Raw genomic sequence first — 21,310 nt, forward strand, 5'->3', positions numbered from 1 at the left:
CAGCCCTTGTTATATACAGCATCTCCTATCTCACCTTTCATTTTCATTAATAGGTATACTCCCCACTCTTTCACACAATATTCATACAGAATATGTACAGAAACTTGACTATTATTTGCGGAAAATCACTAAAATAGATGTTATTAATGTCTCTCAGGAAATTTTACTTGCAAAATTTAGAAATCACTCATGCCACTTCCAGCCCTTCATGCATTAATGTGGGGAAAAAAAAAACATTTATTTTTGCACCGGGCTGAAGAACCACGTGTTTATATGCTTTCATAAAGTAGTGTCACCTCACTTACAGGCAGAAATGCACCGAGGTAAGATGCCTGAGTTCGGGAGCCAGACGGTTCCACATCAGATGATGAGAGCACTGAGGCAGAGAGAGTGGTGACCCTGTGAGCATGTGTGTGTCTCAATGGAAGAAACGTCTGATTAAATATATTCCTTGCGCCTGAAATATCTGCTCGGAGACGTGACGGCCACAGAAGACACCCATCTAATGCCTTAAGCAGCCTCAGGTGTGTGTCTATCTCACGGACCCTTCTCACTCCGCACCCTAACATGCTATTAACATAAAATGAATAAACTCCAGCAGGGCGTCCTGTGGGGACCCTTCTCGTCTGCATACCCTTGCGGCCATCTCTGGGAATATGAGGAAGGCATTTAACTCCAGTGTGTGTCTACTGAGTTTAACTGTTTTTACTTTTATTCAGATTGACAACTCAGTGTTTTTAAATGATGGGGCTCATTGACAAAACCTCATTCCACAGGCAGATCAGCACAAAGCCTTGGTTTTGTACTTCTGAGACACTAAGGCTTAGAAATTAAGTTGTCAATCAACTCTGTCTCTTCCCTTCAAATAAAGGAGGAAAGTCTCTGATATGGGATCTGTGTATAATGAAGCTATTCTGGCCCCTTTCCTAGGACAAACAGGTACACAGAACTCATCAAATTAAATATCATCCTACCACAGCCTGGACGATGTCTATGGAAGGTAGAGGATCAGAAGAAATCCATGAGTTGCCTCTTGAGCTTGACTTCTGTGTGTGTGCAGATTTATGCATCCATACAGACCCCAGGAAAGGTGGTTTTGCTACATGTGCGAAGTAGCAGGAGCCTCAATCCTTGCAACATTATAGATGAAGATTTTCAGTTCTTCATCTCAGTGTAAGGGCAGAGTCAGAAGGCAGGCTTAACTTGGTTCTGCAGGCTCTTGGGTAACATAGAGGCTTGGACCAGAGCATGGACCAGAGGTGGCCATGTAGATTACCTCAAGGCAAAAACGTCAAGCAAGGGCAACATGATACACACACAGGACATACACCACTGTGGACAGTAACTTACAGAGCATGTACAGCGTCGTACCTGCTCAGTGGTAACACTGCTTCCTTTACTCCATGTTCAAAGACAAAGACAGGAGCTTTTGGCCCCAATTTCTAAACATCGGGTCAGCTTCCATGGCTACATTTGTCGCAGCACTTTGGTTCTCATTTCCTGAGAATATGATTTTTGATGAATTATTTACATGGAAAAGTAATTTTTTCCTTTTTCTTGTGACATGACTTTATTTTATTTTGTCTATGAAATTTGATTAAACTAATTAGAGACTCAGTTTCCTTACTAAGTGGCAATAACATCTTCCTCATTATTAACAAGTAAGAGATTGTTTTTAAACTATAATGCACCCCACAGATGTTAGCAATCTTTTGAGTGGAACTCCAAAATCATATCAATCATCTCCTGTCCTGGAGTGGAATCTGAAGCTTTGTCTCAAAGTGGAAAGGGACTGTCTCCTTTAAGATCGGATTTAAGCAGCATTGCAAGCTGACCTGGGTTTGGCCAGTGATCCAGAGCCCGGCGTCTCTGCACGTTTGCCCATGGCCGCCTCCTCACTGCACACAGGTGTGTGTGACTGACCATCCACATGAACTTGCCTGCGACATCACCAGGGGCTCCAGCCCTGCTACAGCTTCCCTGGCCTTTAGAGAAGGACCTTTCCACATGGTAAAAGTGTGATAACTTTAAACAAATTTGCTATAAATGAAGAAGGAAGCATCACTGCCCCAATGAAGCCAATCTGAGATCCTTCATTTGCTTCTGACCCTGAACCAGAAAGGAACTGAAAAATGGACCGGTTGGACTCCCTGAAACAAATGGTGCTTGAGTGGTTTCATGCATACTAACTGCCTTTGATGTAAATGGGGCCATCCGTCAGCAGCCACTGGCACAGCAGTGACCTCCCCCACTGCTGCCAGCCCCGCACGAGGGGACCGAAGCCCATCCAGGTGCCAGGAGGCAGGCAGACTCTCTCCACCCAGGGACACTCTCTTCAGAGAGGATTCCGATGGGGACTCGAGGAGGCTGGTAGGCAGGAGTCTGGCAGGGAACTCTCTGAACATATTATTAGGGAATTTGAAGTCTTAGCTATTGTGGGCCCACTCCCTGCTCCTACAAAGAAAAAAAACTAAATATAGAACTGCCACATGATCCAGTAATCCCACTCCTACACATTTATCTGGAGAAAATCATAATCTGAAAAGAAGCATGCGCCCCTTTATTCATAGCAGTACTATTTACAATAGCCAGGACATGGAAGCAACCTCAGCATCCATCAACAGAGGAATGGATAAAGAAGATGTACCACACACACACACACACACACACACACACACACACACACACAGAGGAATACTACTCAGCCATAAAAAAGAACAAAGTAATACCATCTGCAGCACCAGGTATGGACCTACAGATTATCACGCTAAATGAAGTAAGTCAGACAGAGGAAGACAAACACCATATGATATCACTTATATGTGGAAGCCAATTAAGACATGAGAGAAATGAATTTATTTACAAAACAGAAACAGACTCACAGATCTCAAAATCAAATTTATGGTTACCAAAGGGGAAATGTGGAGGGAAGTGATAAATTAGGAGACTGGGATTAACTTGTACACATTACTATATAAAAGATAGATAATCAACAAGGATTTACTGTAGAGCACAGGGAACTCTACTCAATACTCTGTAATAACCTAAATAGGAGAAGAATCTGAAGAAGTATGGATACATGCATGTGTATAATTGATTCACTTTGCTGTATACCTGAAATTAACACAGCATAATACAAAAACATTAAAAAAAAAAAAAGAGTAAATCAGGTCCCGTCTTCGTCAAACCCAAGGACAGGTGATACCTCCCAACACCATCCTCAGAGGTAAAACTAGGGGAAGGCATCCCTGGCCTCCATCCCATGCACTTGGTTGGTGCCCAACTTAACATCTATGTCAGGACTCAGCCCTCCCATCCCTGTATCCGGCATGTGGTTCTCAACAGGGCAGGGCCCCCACGTGTGGACTCCATCCTGGACTCAAAGCTCCTGTGCAGAAGGAAGGGAAAGGCCCCCTCCCACAGATTAACAAGTTGCTGCATGCTGTTGCCCTTTGTTCCTTTTAAAACAAATATATGCTTATAGACTTGCGATCTGCGTGATGAACTTAGCATGCAAATAAAAGGAGATGGATCAGAGTCATTTTCAGACAAGATGCACCTCGAAGGAGCCCGCAAATGGCCATTCATTTCCTCACCTCTAGGCTGACAGAACACTGACATTCAAGTCAAAGGCATGTCCTAATCGTCACACATGTGACCACTTTTTTCTTTTTTTCACATTTGTATGCTAATCACGAGAAGCAAAAATAGACTTAGATTGGAAATCAAAGATGGGCTGTACACAGGTAATAGAGTGCTGGAGCACTTTATTTAAAGATAGAAGGCTCTCGGACCAGGCTTTATTATTGAACTAAGACTATCTATCCTTTTTGACACTTTTTAAATTAAGTTCTTCCTCTAATTTATGTTTTTGTCAGCTTTCTTCCCTTACCTGGTTTTAAACTGGCTTCTTTCCCTCTCTCTCTCAAAGTAATAAACTACTCCAGAGCAGAGGGAAAAAAATTTTAATGACCCTAGAAATTCAGATTAACAAAATGGATCATTTGTACACAGCCACAGAATTATGAATCCTTCTGAAATATTGGTGAGGAAATTCTGCCTGATGCAAAATTTCATTTTCTTGCTCTCTGACATCTGACTCCCCACCCCTTTTCAAACAGAATGGTTATGGAACCTTTTTATTAAGGTCAAATCCTAAAAAGTAGAGGGGTTTGGGGGATCATTTTGCAGCACAAGGAAAAAGGCTTTTATATTTTTCTTTTGAATGAAAGGAGACAAGCTCCAACAGCATATTAACACAGCCAACAGAAAATAGCTTGAAGAAGCTGGACTTGCACCCCTATCCATCCTGCCTCCTCCCTGGATGTCAACCTGACCCCCTATCATTGTGATGCCTGCCTTCCTCCGAGGATGTCCTGCATGCAACTGAATTCACAGAGCTCAGGGAGCTGGAGATAAACAAAACAGGGAGCAGCTGCACAACCATGCATGTGGCAGTCAGATCATCTACTTTGATGCCTTGTTGGAACAAACTGGGGACAACATAATCAATCTCCCCGACTTAACACAACCCCTACCTGGAAAATGCAAGCCAGACCTAACACGCAAATCCTTCTGCTGTTTGGCACCATTTTTGTTGTAACATTGTCTGTACAGACAGAAATATATATATATATATATATATATATACACACACACACACACACTACAATGCTACGACTAACTAGAATTTTTAATTGCTTAGATTTGATAAAGAATCCTTAATCTAAACTTAGTTTCAAAATAGCAATGACTGGTTTGTAGCATATTCACCCCCCTCCCACAACTAGGTGATTTTTCAATAGAATCTCCACAAACAGCTTGTTTCTGCTTTTCCCACATGATGCAGGTTGTTTCTTCTGCAGAGACCAAATCCATGCCTCCTCACAGCCTACCTAGATTCTACCACCCATCCGGCAGGTGGGGACCACAGGCCTCTGCGGGAACTTCAAATACCACCCATCTCTCACCACCTAACACTCCAGTCATTGGGGACTGAGTAGCATAGTAACACCAAATGTGTGGCAGGGCCTGCCAGCTCCCAGCTGGCCTGTGTTCCAACCCTGCCAGGCTGTGCGACCTCTTCTGGCCTCAGCTTCCCACCTAGGAGTGCCTGCCTAACCAAGATGTCCTGTGCATTAGAACAAAGCCTGGCATGTAGCAGGAGCTGTTACAGTGTTACTCTGTATAGGTGCTACATAAACTAAACTCAACCCACGTGATCCATTTGAAAAGAATTAAATCACACTTTTATTGAATGACCACTAGAAATCACAGTGCAGGTGTCACAGGTAAATATCCCTTGTCTTGGGACTTCTTTGGTGGTCCAATGGCTAAGACTCCATACTCCCAGTGCAGAGGGCCCAGGTTCAATTCCTGGTCAGGGGACTAGATCCCACATGCTGCAACTAAGACCCAGTACAGCCAAAAACAAAAAAGTTATTAAAAAATATATCCCTTGTCTTAACACATTGCTGTTTAGTACAAGATCTAAGACAAGTGTGCAAATAAGTAATCAATAAAATAGAATGAATATTAAACTTTTTTCTAGAATGAATTCCAAAAGAAAATAGCAGTATTAAATGAAGTTCAAAGAAAGATGAAGCGGCAAGTCATTGAGGAAAGCTAAAAGCTAACATAGAATGGCATTTAATATGATTTTTTGAGAATTACTAAAATTTTAATAATGAGATAATAATGCATGAGTCAGAGAGATCACTAGAACAGAACTGATAGCCACGACGAGACCTTAAATTCCTATAAGAATTTGTGTACAATGAGGAGTGTCCCCTCCACTCTGTGCATGCCCCCCACACCTGCATGAACACAGTGCTGCCAGTGCATATATGGCACCCAGGCTGCAGGCTTGCGGGTGTGGAGTTGGCCAGCCTGGGTGCAAACCAGGGTCACCAGTTCTCAGCTCCATCATCATAATACTTAAGGCTCCTCAGCCCCCTCTGCATCTCTAAACTAGGACACTGATAACAGTACTCTCTTCCTATCGTTGCAAGGATTAAATTAAGCTGTTAGCACTTGTTCAAAAAAGCACATGATAAATGGCCCAATTATGTTTTCGTTTACTACAATTATTTTTAAAATGTTTGTGTTAAGTGCTATTTCCCCCCTAAAAACATAAAATGCAAAGTAAAAAATATAATATAGAACTTGACATCTGTCTTAAAAAAGGCTTTTTCTAGGAGGGTTAAGGGTCTAAGAATAAACTCAGTGGAAGAAATCATAAACAGTAACAACAAAAATAAGTCTGACTTCATAAGATTTAAAAAGTTAAAGGAGTATATCCAAAACATGAATTGTAAAAGTTATCAGCAAAGTGGGAAATATTGATAACATACTCATAGTACACAAACAGGGCATAAATTTAAAACAAATACATTCTAAGCACAACTGTAAACCAGCAAAGGATAGAAAACAGAAAGTCACATAGCAGGGACGCTAACTGGGCACTCTTTCTAAAGCACCTGTTATGTATGCCCAGGAGTGGGATGTTCATTACAAACCTCGAGTGAACCATCTCTCTCTGAGTTGATGAGAGCTGCGTGCAGAAGTTATCTAAGACTGGAGTTTCACTTTTGAAAGTAACTGACATCTGTATACATTTTTTTCAGCTGTTTTCCCCAAATGATTATGCTTTCTTCTATACCCTCATTCTTCTGCCCATTATGCTTTCTTCTATAACCCCATCCTTCTGCCCATTCTCTGCTTCCAAATTGACACCAATAAGAGGAATGTAGGTCCCCACTTGCAACCGACCACGGCGGGGGTTCTCAGAGCCCTCAGCATCCCCTGCCTGCCACTGCCTTCAGCCAGGATTCCACGAGGAACTGGGAGCCTGGAAACAGTACCCATCAGCACTGTCATATTTCACCACCAAACACAGTCTTTGGCCCAAGAGTAATGCCAAAAAGCCTGGAAAAGCCTTCCCTGATAGTTCATTGATAAGGAATCCACCTGTCAATGCAGGAGACACAGGTTTGATTCCTGATCTGGGAAGACCCATCATGCCATGGAGCATCTAAGTCTCTGTGCCACAACTACTAAGCCCGCGTGCTGCAACTACCAAAGTCTGTGTGCCCTAGAGCCCACGCACCACGGGAAAAGCCACCACAGTGAGAAGCCCACGCACCTCAACTAGAGCGTAGCCCCCACTCGCCACAGCTAGAGAAAAGCGTGCACAGCAACAAAGATCCAGCATAGCCAAAAATAAATAAATAAATAAAATTTCAAAGCCTAGAAAAAAAATCATCTGTGTACCCAAGCAGAGAAAATGGGGATGGCAAGCCAGTAGCTAATCTCCGCATACTACGCTACATTCAAACCATAGAACATTCAGTAGCTGTGGTGATATTTCTGAAGAATACTCAATGATAAGGAAAAGGCCTCATTTGATAGAAGTGATTCAAAAACGGGTCATCTAACCAGTATGAAACCAATTAACTAAAAAATACTAATAGACACAATTAAAAGTAATATAACAAAAATACTAACAATTGACAAATTATGGCTACCTTACATTTTCTACTTTCCTCTCTTTTCCTGTGTACAACAAGCATTGCTGTCCAGTTGCTAAGTCATGTCCGACTCTTGGTGACCCCATGGACTGCAGCACACCAGGCTTCCCTGTCCTCCATTATCTCCCAGAGTTGGCTCAAACTCATGTCTGTTGAGTCAGTGTGATGCTATCAAACCATCTCATCCTCTGCCACCCTCTTCTCCTTTTGCCTTTAGTCTTTCCCAGCATCAGGGTCTTTTCCAATGAGTCAGCTCTTTGCATCAGGTGGCCAAAGTATTGGAGCTTCAGCTTCAGCAAAGTTCCTTCCAATGAATATTCAGGGTTGAGCTCCTTTAGGATTGACTGGTTGACCTCCTTGCTGTTCAAGGGACTCTCAAGAGTCTTCTCCAACACCACAATTCAAAATCATCAATTATTTGGCCCTCAGCCTTCCTTATGGTCCAACTCTCACATTTGCACATGACTACTGGAAAAGCCATAGCTTTGACTAGATGGACCTTTGTTGGCAAAGGGTTTGATATTTTGCAACAATTTGGTAAAATTCTTAGTGATGGTGTTTTGGAATATTGCCTCATCCTCACACTATTTCCTCACTCTGGGAGTCTGATGCATACACACATACACACACATGTGTTTATATATGTAAATACATATATATATATCAGTATATATGTATATATCATATGCAAATATATATAATAACTTCTCATTTTTTGTCCCAGCCACCCTGGCTTTTTTCCCCATTTCTTTGTTTCTCCTTTGGCTGCATTTTGGGTGATGCTTTTAGTCTGTCTTCTATTCATGGATTCAATTCTGTCTCTGGTTTTATCTATTTCACTCTTTACCAGTAGTGCTGAAATTTTTTACCATGTTTCTCATTTTTAGTTGTTCCATTTTGTTCTTTTTCAAATTTTCAATGTCAGTTTTCAATACTGTGCTTCGTTCTTATATTTTCAAGCCTCTCTTTTCTATATTAAAGCATATTAAACCTACTTAGTTTATATTCTAAATCTGATCAGTATACTTCCCAATTCTGTTCAAGCTGAGTTTTGCTTTATTTCTGTTCTTTCCTTTGGAGGTTTTAAAATGGTGAATTGATGTGTCTTGCAGATATTTTTCTTTTCAGATCTACCTGAAGTAGCATCACTTCCATTACCTGCAGACATTATCAACCTGAGACCACTTTCCAGGAAATTCTCGAAGTCAGCTTTTCAACCCCATGGTGTGAATTTAGGTGACAAGTGAGAACGACAGCTCCTCACGGTTACAAATGGTCATGAGCCCAGCCCAAGTCATGCAGCTTTAATCCCGTTTCCACCTTTCCCAAGGTGGAGGGAACCCCAAGGCCCCAGCTCTTTGCTTCAGACATGGTGGGAGGCCTGCCTCCTGTCCCATGTTCCCTTAGGAACCAGAGCACAAGCTCTGGGTCTCGAAGAGCTGGCAGCTAACCCTCTGAGAGCCAAAGCTACTGTGACACTATTTAATCTGGCCTGTGAGGTCCCTGATTTTAAATTGTTTTCAGCCTTCTGCTGACTCCTTCTGTCTATCCAGCTCGGTGATATATTTCAAAATAATTAATCCAGCTTTTTTTTTTAATGGTTTCCATTGGGAGGGTATGAAAGTTAGCTTGTCCACCAGGCTGCCAAGCATAGAACTGCTTTTCTCTCTTTGTAATCTCTTCCTTATTAAGCATGGTAATGAGGATACGGTTGTTATACTATTATACAGACTGCTGTATACTTAAACATTCATGAAAAATAGTAAAAGGAAACCTAAACATTAAACTCAAGAAGATAGTAAAAATAAATATTAAAACAGTAGATGGAAGGGATGACTAAATTCTTAAAATGTTAAGTAATATAAAGAACAAAGAATTAGCTATCGATATGATAAACAAAGTTAAGTGTTTTTTTGTTTGTTTCATCTTTTGACCAAATCTGTAAAATTGACGAGGGGTTGGAAAACCATGGCCTGCAGGCCAGATCCCGCCTGCCACCTGTTTTTGTATGATACTCGAGTTCAAATGGTTTTTAGATTTTTAAATAGTTAGGGGAAAATGAAGAATAATATGTTGTGACACATGAAAATTAAATGAAATTCAAATTTCAGTGGCCATAATAAAGTTCCATTGGAACTGAGTCACATTCATTTATTTATGTCTCTGGCTACTTCCCTGCTACAAGTGTAGAGCTGAATAGCTGTGATTGAGGCCGAATGGCTCACTCAGCCTATATATTCACTCCCTGGTCCTTTACAGAGAAATGTGCTGAGCCTCGAAATAAGCCTCAGGTAAAATGGCCAAAGAGAGAGAGAAAAAATAGAAATATGTAACACACATTAAAAAAGCAACGTAAACACAAATACAGAGATGTTAAACTTTATAGTTCCTTTTGAAAGTGAACTTGAAAATGTTGATTACACAAATTATTTCTAGAAAGATACCCATTACTGGCATGTTATCAGGATGAGGTAGAATGTCTGAGTAGGTGGCTGATGATGGAACAAGTGTTTAACCTTGTCATGGAGATAAATTTCCTTTTCTTCAAATTTGCTAATGTTTTACAAGGCAGTTACCTCAAATCAAATAATTTCTATTTTATTTCACTCTTTTGAATCATAAATTAGAACAGAAATTTTAACATATGGACACCAAGGGGTGAAGGAAGGGATAAACTGGGAGACTGGGAATGACATATATATACTACTATGTATCAAGCGTCACTACAAACAAAGCTAGTGGAGGTGATGGGATTCCAGTGGAGCTATTTCAAATCCTGAAAGATGATGCTGTGAAAGTGCTGCACTCAATATGCCAGCAAATTCGGAAAACTCAGCAGTGGCCACAGGACTGGAAAAGGTCAGTTTTCATTCCAATCCCAAAGAAAGGCAATGTCAAAGAATGCTCAAACTACTGCACAATTGCACTCATCTCACACGCTAGTAAAGTAATGCTCAAAATTCTCCAAGCCAGGCTTCAGCAATATGCGAACCGTGAACTTCCAGATGTTCAAGCTGGTTTTAAAAGGCAGAGGAACCAGAGATCAAATTGCCAACATCCGTTGGATCATCGAAAAAGCAAGAGAGTTCCAGAAAAACATCTATTTCTGCTTTATTGACTATGCCAAAGCCTTTGACTGTGTGGATCACAATAAACTGTGGAAAATTCTGAAAAAGATAGGAATACCAGACCACCTTACCTGCCTCTTGAGAAACCTATATGCAGGTCAGGAAGCAACAGTTAGAACTGGACATGGAAGAACTGACTGGTTCCAAATCGGAAAAGGAGTCCATCAAGGCTGTTTATTGTCACCCTGCTTATTTAACTTACATGCAGAGTACATCATGAGAAACATGATGGGCTGGAAGGGCTGGAAGGGCTGGAAAAAGCACAAGCTGGAATCAGGATTGCTGGGAGAAATATCAATAACTTCAGATATGCAGATGACATCTCCCTTATGGCAGAAAGTGAAGAGGAACTAAAAAGCCTCTTGATGAAAGTGAAAGAGGAGAGTGAAAAAGTTGGCTTAAAGCTCAACATTCAGAAAATGAAGGTCATGGCATCCAGTCCCATCAGTTCATGGGAAATAGATGGGGAAACAGTGGAAACAGTGTCAGATTTTATTTTGGGGGGCTCCAAAATCACTACAGATGGTGATTGTAGCCATGAAATTAAAAGATGCTTACTCCTTGGAAGGAAAGTTATGACCAACCTAGATAGTATATTGAAAAGCAGAGATATTACTTTGCCAACAAAGGTCTGTCTAGTCAAGGCTATGGTTTTTCCAGTGGTCATGTATGGATGTGAGAGTTGGACTGTGAAGAAAGCTGAGCACCGAAGAATTGATGCTTTTGAACTGTGGTGTTGGAGAAGACTCTTGAGAGTCCCTTGGACTGCAAGGAGATCCAACCAGTCCATCCTAAAGGAGACCAGTCCTGGGTGTTCATTGGAAGGACTGATGCTGAAGCTGAAACTCCAACACTTTGGCCACCTGATGCGAAGAGTTGACTCATTGGAAAAGACCCTGATGCCGGGAGGAATTGAGGGCAAGAGGAGAAGGGGACAACAGAGGATGAGATGGCTGGATGGCATCACTGACTCAATAGACGTGAGTTTGAGTGAACTCTGGGAGTTGGTGATGGACAGGGAAGCCTGGCATGCTGCGATTCATGGGGTTACAAACAGTCGGACACGACTGAGCAATTGAACTTACTGATAAAGTAGATAACTAATCAGAACTTACTGTATAGCAGAGGGAACTCTATTCAGGGCTCTGTAGTTGCCTAAATGGGAAAAAAAATCCAAAAAAGAGGGGATATATGTACATGTATGGCTGATTCACTTTGCTGTACAGCAGAAACTAATAACACTATAAAGCAACTATATTCTAAAAAATTTTTTAATCTTTCCCTGATGCTGGGGAAGATTGAAGGCGGGGGGAGAAGGGGACGACAGAGGATGAGCTGGTTGGATGGCATCACCAACTCGATAGACATGAGTTTGCACAAACTCCGGGAGTTGGTGATGGACAGGGAAGCCTGGCATGCTGCAGTCCATGAGGTTGCAAAGAGTTGGACATGACTGAGTGACTGAAATGAACTGAACTCCAATAAAAATTAATTTTAAAAGTTTATAACAACTGTTTAAAAAATTTTTTAAAAACTAAATGAAAAATCAAAAAAGGAAATTATTTTGATTTTTTACTTAGTTTTATTTTTTAACAACAACAACAATAGTAATAATTGAGCCAGGAAGCACTAACGGATCCTAAAAACAGGTGAGTAAAAGTTTTTAAGGACTTCCTTACTTAATCTCAAAGGACCCCCCAAGGGAAAAAGAAACTTATTTATTATAAAGGGGAAAACTAATTTTATTGTAAAGGAATCTGGCAGATACCACCTTGTATTAGTTTTCTGGGACTGCACATAACAAATTACCACAAACCAGGTGACCTAAAATGACACACATGTATTCTCTCAAGATGCTGGAGTTAGGAATCCACGTGTTCCCAGAGCCAGGCTCCTCTCTGCAGGCACTGGGAGAGGGTCCTTCCTGGAACTTCTGGCTTTTGGTGGCGACTGCCAGTCCCTGGTGTGCGTGGCTTGTGGCCGCATCACTCCACTCTCTGTTTCCATCATCATGTGGCTTCATCCCTCTGTGTTTGTGTTGTCAGATCTCTCTCCTCTCATAAGGACATCAGTCACTGCATTTGGGCCCTCTCTAATCCATTGTGACCTCAATCTGACTTTATTACATCTGCAAGACCTTATTTCCAGATGAGGTCACACTCAGAGAGAAGGGCTTAAGACTTCAACATAGGAAAGACACTCCAACACACAGATGCACTTTTTCAAGAGACTAAAGTGGACATCAGCCATGGGACAACCAGGAGGATGTGGCATCACTCCTGGGATGCTCCTGCCAGTGTTCCATGAACTCAAAGCCATCATGAAGAAGTTGATATTCACATTCACAAGTGATCCATTAAAAAGGTCTGTCACACTCAAAAGTGTCAGGTCATGGGAATTAGGAAAGACCTGGATTTATTCCAGATTGGGGGAGTTTAAAAAGACACGACACTAAATGCAACGCTTCACCTTCCCAGGTGGCTCAGTGGTAAAGAATCTGCCAGCCAATTCAGGAGATGCAAAAAAAAAAAAAACAACCATAGGTTCGATCCCTGGGTTGGGAAGATTCCCTGGAGAAGGAAATCCAATATTCTTGCCTAGAGAATTCCCTAGATAGTGGAGCCTGGAGAGCAACAGTCCATAGGCTTGCAAAGAGTCAGACAAGACTTAGCCACTGAGCATGCTTACACACACACTGTAAGAGACATCATTGCAACAACTGACAGTTATGGGTCTATGGGTTGCATGGTAGAAACATAATGAGTTAATTTCCTGATTTTGGTGGAAATTTACTACATTGCAAACATGTCTTACTTGTAAAAATGATGGAAATATTTGAGGTGATGGGGCTTATGTGGTGTATAACTGACTTTATATAATAGTTCTGGAGGAAGTTTTGTTTATATTAGTCAAGCATCTGTCCTGTAAGTCCAAAATTATTTTAAAATAATCATGTTAGCATAAAAAAGACAAAGATAAAAGCAACTGAGGAATACACAATAAATTCAGCTAAATGAAGAAACATACCATGCTCCTAGACAGAAAAATACATATATGAAAAATGAAATTATCATGTAAATTTTAAGCAATTCCAATTAAAATGCCAGTGAGATTTTTTTCATACCAAATAAACCTGAAAAAATTCAATTTGTGAGAACATATATGTGCACATACACGTTTTTATACTTATAAAATTTAAAAAAGTGAAAGAAACTTAACATCTGAGAATTAAAATATATTATAAATTGCAGTGATTTAAGCAGTTCAACAGAATTTTGCAAATGCTTTGGACCCAGAAATGTTAATTCTAGAAATTCACTTGAAGAAAATTGTTTTATATTACTCAAATATATACATATGTATATATTTAATATTCAGTATATACTCATGAAAATTATATTTATCATACCAAAACTTAGAAACAAATTAAATGAAGTTATACCCATATTGTTGGATTTAGGATTATTTTTTAGCTATGCTTTTTCTTAATTTGTTCAAGCCATTACAGTAAAATATCACAGGCTGGATGTCTTAAACAACAGAAATGTACTTCTTACAATTCCAGAAGCTGGAAGTACAATACTAAGGCACCAGCAAATTGGTGTGGGGAGGTTCTGCTTTCCCATGTTCCCCTGGTTTCCTCACCTGAGAAAAGCAGGGGAACAGTCCCTATTATATGGGCACTAATCCCATTCAGGAGGGCCCCACCCTCATGACCTCATCACCCCCAAGGCACCACATCCTAATTTCATCATGCCAAGTGTTTGACTTCAACCCATGAATCTGGAAGAGGTGGAGACACAAATATTCAGTCTATAGTATGCTTTATTTGCATTTACTCTTTTTTCTCCAGTGATTAAATGATGACTAGGTAACACACAAAAATTTAAGAAGTATCTCACAGACTGAAATGTGAGAGAAGATGATTTCTTTTATAAATAAAGTTGGAACACAGGAATTTTTAGAATATGATTCATGGAAGTTGCTAGACCTATTTGGCTCAAGAAAAAAATGTATATTAGGTAACGTCTCGTCAATATGAATAAAAAGAGTTTACCCCAGAGTAGACTGGTGCACTTAACACAGTCCCTCACCCTCCTCTTGGAAAAGAATTTTTGCTTTGGCTGCCTGGAAAACTCACTTGGTTTTTCTCCTAGCCTCATGGGCATGCCTGTGTCCTCTCTCTGCTGTCTTCTCCTTAGCAAATGCACAGTTATTTTTGGTGGGGTGGGGAGCGAGGTGAGCTGCATGAGGGCTCAATCCTCAGACTTCCCTTTTTTTGTGTTCACTCCTATATTGATATCACAGGGATTGTGGTTTTAAGTGTGGTCTCTGTAGGGGTCTCAGAGTTGTAGCTCCAGCTTGAATGTCTCTGTTGCCCTGCAGACCTGCCCTTGCTCTGGGGTGGGAAGCAGACATCTCAAATGTAACACATCCAATGGTGCATCCTCCTCCTCCTTTCTCATCCCTGCTCCAGCCTCGGTCTCTTCATTTCAGTGCAAGACAACCCATCCCTCCAGCTGCTCAACACAAAGTCCCAGGAGCTCTCTTGACCTCTCTCACTCCTCATATCCAGTGCATTGGCAAATCTCTAAGCTCTTTCTTCAAAGCCTGATACCCAGCAAGGCCACCTGTCACCCACTCCATGATGCCTGTCCCCCACCCTGAGTGAGTAACGTGACCTCTCTGGGAGCTATTGAGACATCTCCTGCCAGGACCCTCACCTCCACCATCACCTGCTGGGTTTTCTCCACATCACAGCCAATGTTCTTTCTAGTGTTTCTCAGATAATTCATGTCTCAAGCCCACTGGAGGCTCGCCAAGGCTCAAAATACTGATAAATAATAATAAAGTGATACAGAGATATAAAGTATTTAGGAAAGTGGGACCCAAGTGGCAGATGTCTGGGGCAGTGATGGGGAACTTAACAACCTTCTTCTGCCTTGTTCTCTAGTCTGCAGGTCTCTGCAGTGGGACCACCACTGCTCCATCAGACCCAGACAGGACAGAATTCATGGTCATCAGTTCAATCCCTTATCAGTGTTCTCCAGCCTTTCTGGCACCAGGGACTTGTTTCAAGGAAGACAATTTTTCCAAGGACGGTGGATGAGGTGGATGGTTTCAGGATGATTCAAGCGCACTGCATTTACTGAGCACTTTATTTCTAAGCCAGTGCCTCTGCTGATCTGACTGGAGATATCAGTCCATGGCCAGAGGTTGGGGACCCCTGACTATTTTAATTTTCTGCCCAGGACTGAGAAACACAAGTCCTTCAGGTATAAACCTGGATGCTGTTAACACTTTCTTTTTCAACCTGCTCCACATCCTATAGAATACTCCTAATGCATATTGTATACAGGGTTTCCCTGATAGCTCACCTGATAAAGAATTCCCCTGCAATGCAGGAGACCCTGGTTTGACTCCTGGGTCAGGAAGATCCACTGGAGAAGGGATAGGCTACCCACTCCAGTGTTCTTGAGCTTCCCTCGTTGCTCAGCTGGTAAAGAATCTGCCCGAAATGTGGGAGACCTGGGTTTGATCCCTGGGTTGGGAAGATCCCCTGGAGAAGGGAAAGGCTACCCACTCAAGTATTCTGGCCTGGAGAATTCCATGGTCTGTAGAGTCCATAGGGTCACAAAGAGTTGGACATGACTGAGCAACTTTCACGTCACATGCTATATACAGGAATGAGAGAAAGACAAAACTCATGATTGTTCTGCATCCTGAATTCACAGGGACCACTGGTCTGCACGCTCAGTCACTTAAAACCTCGCTTGGAGTTCAGTTCATATATATTTTCAACTCCACCTTTGTGACATGTTCCACACCCATGCCACTGTAATGTTTAAGATGCAGATAAGAGAGAGAAAAAGAGACCTCATTTTTCTTACACACCACTTACTGGGCTTGGTGCTGGCACAGCAATTACATACCATGGTTGCTACAGATATTCCCATGTTAGGAACAGAGAGAAGACAGATGAAGCAACCAGGACTCTAGACCGTGTCTGTTTACGATAACAAAGCAACAACTCCACAGTCAAGTTCTCCACACACCTACACTCACTGTGCACATCATGGGGCTGTGTGCCTAGCATGACCTTCATTCTCGCTAACGGAGGGCAATACTTCCTCTAGGAAGTCTGGTTTCTGTGGCAGTTTGATGTTGTGTTTCAATTGTATAGCACAAGGAACTCTACTCATTACTCTGCGGTGACCTAAATAGGATGGAAATCCAAAAAAGAGGGGATATTTGCATATATATAGCTGATTCACTTTGCTATACAGCAGAAACCAACACAACATTATAAAGCAATTCTACTCCAATACTGAAGGTCCATTACTTTGGCCACCTGATGAGAAGAGCCTACTCATTGGAAAAGACTGTGATGCTGGGAAAGATTGAGGGCAGGAAAGGAAGGGAACAGAGGATGAGCTGGTTGGATGGCATCACCGACTCAATGGACATGAGTTTGAGCAAATTCCAAGAGACAGTGAAGAACAGGAAAGCCTACCGTGCTGCAGTCCATGAGGTCCTAAAGAGTCAGATGTGACCGAGTGACTGAACAACAACTCCAATGAAAACTAATTTTTAAAGTAAAAATCAATTGGAATTATATAGAAATTGTGAGCCAGCCAGGTGAAGGGGGACTGTTAGTCTTACTCTGTACTTGGCTCTGATAGAAAAAAAAAAAAAATTGTTGAAGAAAGAAATCAATTCTGAAAGAGAATGAAGGGAAATTTGAAAAGTCAACTCCCTTTTTCCTACCGTGTTCCTCAATATAGTTCCTGATAGCTTAGTTGGTAAAGAATCCGCCTGCAATGCAGGAGACCCTGGTTCAATTCCTGGGTTGGGAGGATCCCCTGGAGAAGGGATAGTCTACCCACTCCAGTATTCTTCCCTGGTGGCTCAGCTGGTAAAGAATCTGCCTGCAATGTGGGAGACCTGGGTTTGATCCCTGGGTTGGGAAGATCCCCTGGAGAAGGGAAGGGCTACCAGTATTTTGGCCTGGAGAATTCCATGGTCTGTATTGCCCATGGGGTTGCAAAGAGTCAGACATGACTGGGGGACTTTCACTTCCCCACCATGAGTTCCTTGTCTCCCGGACACTGCAGTGTGACTCCTGTTGCCCCCTCCCTGCCCCCTATCTTTCCCACTCGCCCATTACACAGCCTCCAGTTTAATCACAGGTGGGCAGCTGTGCAGGTGGACAGGTGGACCCTCATTGGGAGCTTGGATTTCAGTCCGGGGGCAGCAGGGAGCCTGGGGACAGTGAGCAGGGCAGTGCTGTGACCAAGTCCTACTTGAAGAGTCCCCACAGCTCTGAGCACATGAGTGAGTGGGCGGCCGCGTGTGCTGGAGCCATGGGGAGGAGCGTGAGCTGGCAGCTAGCACTGTCTTCCTCAGATCTGGGCTCCATAGATCATACCCGGCAGCCACACTGCTCCTTCCACTGTGACCGTTTCCCACATACAGAGGATGCCTGTTACTTCAGACCTGCTGGCCACTACCATGCTCCTGTCCCAGGGTCACCTAAAATCCCCCAGCATCTCAGCCCCAGCAGCCCAGCACTTGCTCACCATGGACCCCTGTCTGCACCTTCTCTCCCACCCTCTGTGGGACTATCTTTCCTCTGCCTGGACTCCCCACCCTTAGCCATTATATTCACCCCACACAGAGAAGCTTACCCCTGAAAAAACCAACCATCCCTGATGTCAAAGCAGGTGGGTCTCATTGAGAGATGGAGACCACCTTTTCTGAGCAGCTCACAGCTGGACAGGAAGGCAGGGGGAAGGGGTGCACCCCATCTCCCCCACATGGCATGGAGATGCTGAGGGGAAGCCTCAGAGCACCTCTCATGACACTGAGATGCTGGCGGGGTCTCTACCATGCAGACTCATCAGCGTTCCCCCTTCATAGATGGCCAACTGATTATACATTGCTTGTCTATACAGAAAACAGACTGAAACAGTCAGAGCAGTGTTGGGTTGAATCATATTCTACTTCACCCTTGTAGGAAAATAAAATGGGTTCTATTCGATAAGGGAATTAGTGAGACTTTACCATACTTCAGTGGCGACACACTGGTCTGATGTGGTTTTCAGAACTTAACAGGCTCCATTGTGAAGACAATGCATTTTAAACACCCATGACACTCCCTCCTCAACCTGCCAACCTCAGAAAATGAGTTGCATCACTAGCCCCTTCTCTGCTTGCACAGCGTCACACACATGTCCCCACTCCCAGGAGGCTACCCTGGACGCTGTACTGGAAACTGCACCCCTTGACAGGCCCTGGGCTAGAGTGGTTTTTGGCCATGCTGGGTCTTCATTATGGCATGCAGGCTTCTCTCATACCTGAATGGTCTGGTGGTTTTCCCTACTTACTTCGATTTAAGTCTGAATTTGGCAATAAGAAGTTCATGACCTGAGCCATAGTCAGCCCCTGTTCTTGTTTTTGCTGACTGTGTAGAACTTCTCCATCTTCAGCTGCAAAGAATATAACCAATCTGATTTCGGTATATGTCCATGTGTAGAGTCATCTCTTGTGTTGTTGGAAGAAGGTGTTTGGAAACCCCAAATAAGGATAAAGAAGAATAAATCCTCCTCTTAAAAATCATCACAGATAATACCGACATCTGGAATCACTCTGAGTCTGCGAGGAGGTTGAGGTGCATCTCTCCACTGCCTCTACTTATTCACACACCCAGAGACAGGCCCAATAAGAAGGACTCATGTTGATACTTGGCAGAAAACAACAAAATTCTGTAAAGCAATTATCCTTCGATTAAAAAATAAACAAATTTTAAAAAAGAAGAATCTTGATGTTTGTTTTTAAGTGAAAGGAATCAGACTGCATATAGTCTACAACTTAAACATCTCAAGCAGGGTATACATTTTAGGTCACACAGGCAAACTTTAACCTGCCAATTAGACTCTCATCATGTGAACATACTACTATTTATTTTTTAGTCATTGCCTTCTTGATGGGCTTCCCTGGTGGCTCAAATGGTAAAGAGTCTGCCTGTAATGCAGGAGACCCAGGTTTGATCCCTGGGTCAAGAAGATCCCCTGAAGAAGGGAAGAGCAACCCACCCCAGTATTCTAGCCTGGGAAACCCCATGGACAGAGGAGCCTGGCAGGTTACACAACTAAGCAACTAACACTTTCATAATGGGCATTCAAGCTTGTCTGGACACCATTGGCTATGGCTTCCTTGGTTCATGTGCAAACTTTTTAAAACTAAGCCCCTTTTCCTTGATTTTCCTTCTCCCAGTTCTACTGAGATATAATTGACATCCGGCACTGTGTAGGTTTAAGGTGTGCAGCATAAAGATTTGACCTATATATACTGTGAAATAATGATCACAATAAGTTTAGTGAACTTCTATCATGTCATAAAGATACAAAAGAAAAGGAAAAAAAATAATTTCCTTGTGATGAGAACTCTTAGGATTTACTATCTTAACAATTTTCATATATTGATAAGATGTACCGCAGTGCCATTACGCACTTGTTCATTACGTCCCTATCCATCTTGTAAGTGGAAGACTGTACATTTCAACCACCTTCATCCAATTTCCCCTCCACTCACTCCTCTGAGAACCACAAATCTGCTCTTTTTCTATGAGCTTATGTGGTTGTTGTTTGAAGTATAACTGCACATGTAAATATTTCCTAAGTATAAACACCGCGTAGTGGAATTCACAGTAACGGGATATACATATTTTACATTCAAGCAATTTCTGCCAAAATGCTGTCCAGGTGCCCGTGCTGGCTTAGCCTCCCCTCAGCAGCACATGGCAGACCTGTGCCCAGACTCTCACCTACCCTTGACTTTCGCAAGCTTTATAGTTTGTGTAAAACTTGTTATAATTTGAGTAGAATGGACAGTTTTATAACATACAGACCTCCCATGAATAGAATATAGCTCTACATTCATTTACGTTTTATTTTATGGACTTCATTAATTTTTTATAGATCTCTCCATAAAGACTATGGTTATTTTGGTTAGGTGTTATTGTAGACACTTTATACTTGCTGTTACTAGTTTGAGCATCATCTTTTCCTTCTGTTACAGTTACTAAGTCACTATTGCCCATCTACAAAAAAGCTAATCATTTTTCCTTGCTTATGTCCAAAGGCAATCAATCCTGAATATTCACTGGAAGAATCAATGCTGAAGCTGAAGCTCCAGTACTTTGGCTACCTGATGCAAAGAGTCAACTCATTGGAAAAGACCATTATGTTGGGAAAGATTGAAGGCAGGAGGAGAAGGGGGCGCCAGAGGATGAGATGGCTGGATGGCACCATTGACTCAATGAACATGAGTTTGAGGCAACTCCAGGAGATAGTGAAGGACAGGGAAGCCCGGCAGGCTGCAGTTCATGTGGTCACAAGGAGTCAGACATGACTTAGCAACTAAATCACAACAAGAAACAAACACAACACTGTAAAGCAACTGTACTCCAATTAAAAAAAAAAATTGAGATATGTCTCAGGGATCCAGAGTCTCAGAGAGGTGCCAAGAGTACCCCTTATTCATTCCTGTGTTTCTATGTTTAGATTCAAAGGTGAGGCTAAAACTTAGCTTCTGAGATTTCCTCTCTGGGAAAAATTCCTTATACAGTGAAAGTGGGTCTTCACAGCGGTG

At 42.2% G+C, this 21,310-nt stretch overlaps 1 protein-coding gene across 3 annotated transcripts in view; it reads right to left on the minus strand.

Annotated features, from left to right (window-relative positions):
- ST18 (ST18 C2H2C-type zinc finger transcription factor) overlaps nucleotides 1-21,310 on the minus strand; it is a 262,346-nt gene that overhangs the window by 155,234 nt on the left and 85,802 nt on the right. The window lies entirely within an intron of this gene.

The sequence above is a fragment of the Ovis aries genome, chromosome 9 (genome assembly GCF_016772045.2).
Source record: "Ovis aries strain OAR_USU_Benz2616 breed Rambouillet chromosome 9, ARS-UI_Ramb_v3.0, whole genome shotgun sequence".
In the NCBI taxonomy this organism is placed as follows: Eukaryota; Metazoa; Chordata; class Mammalia; order Artiodactyla; family Bovidae; genus Ovis; species Ovis aries.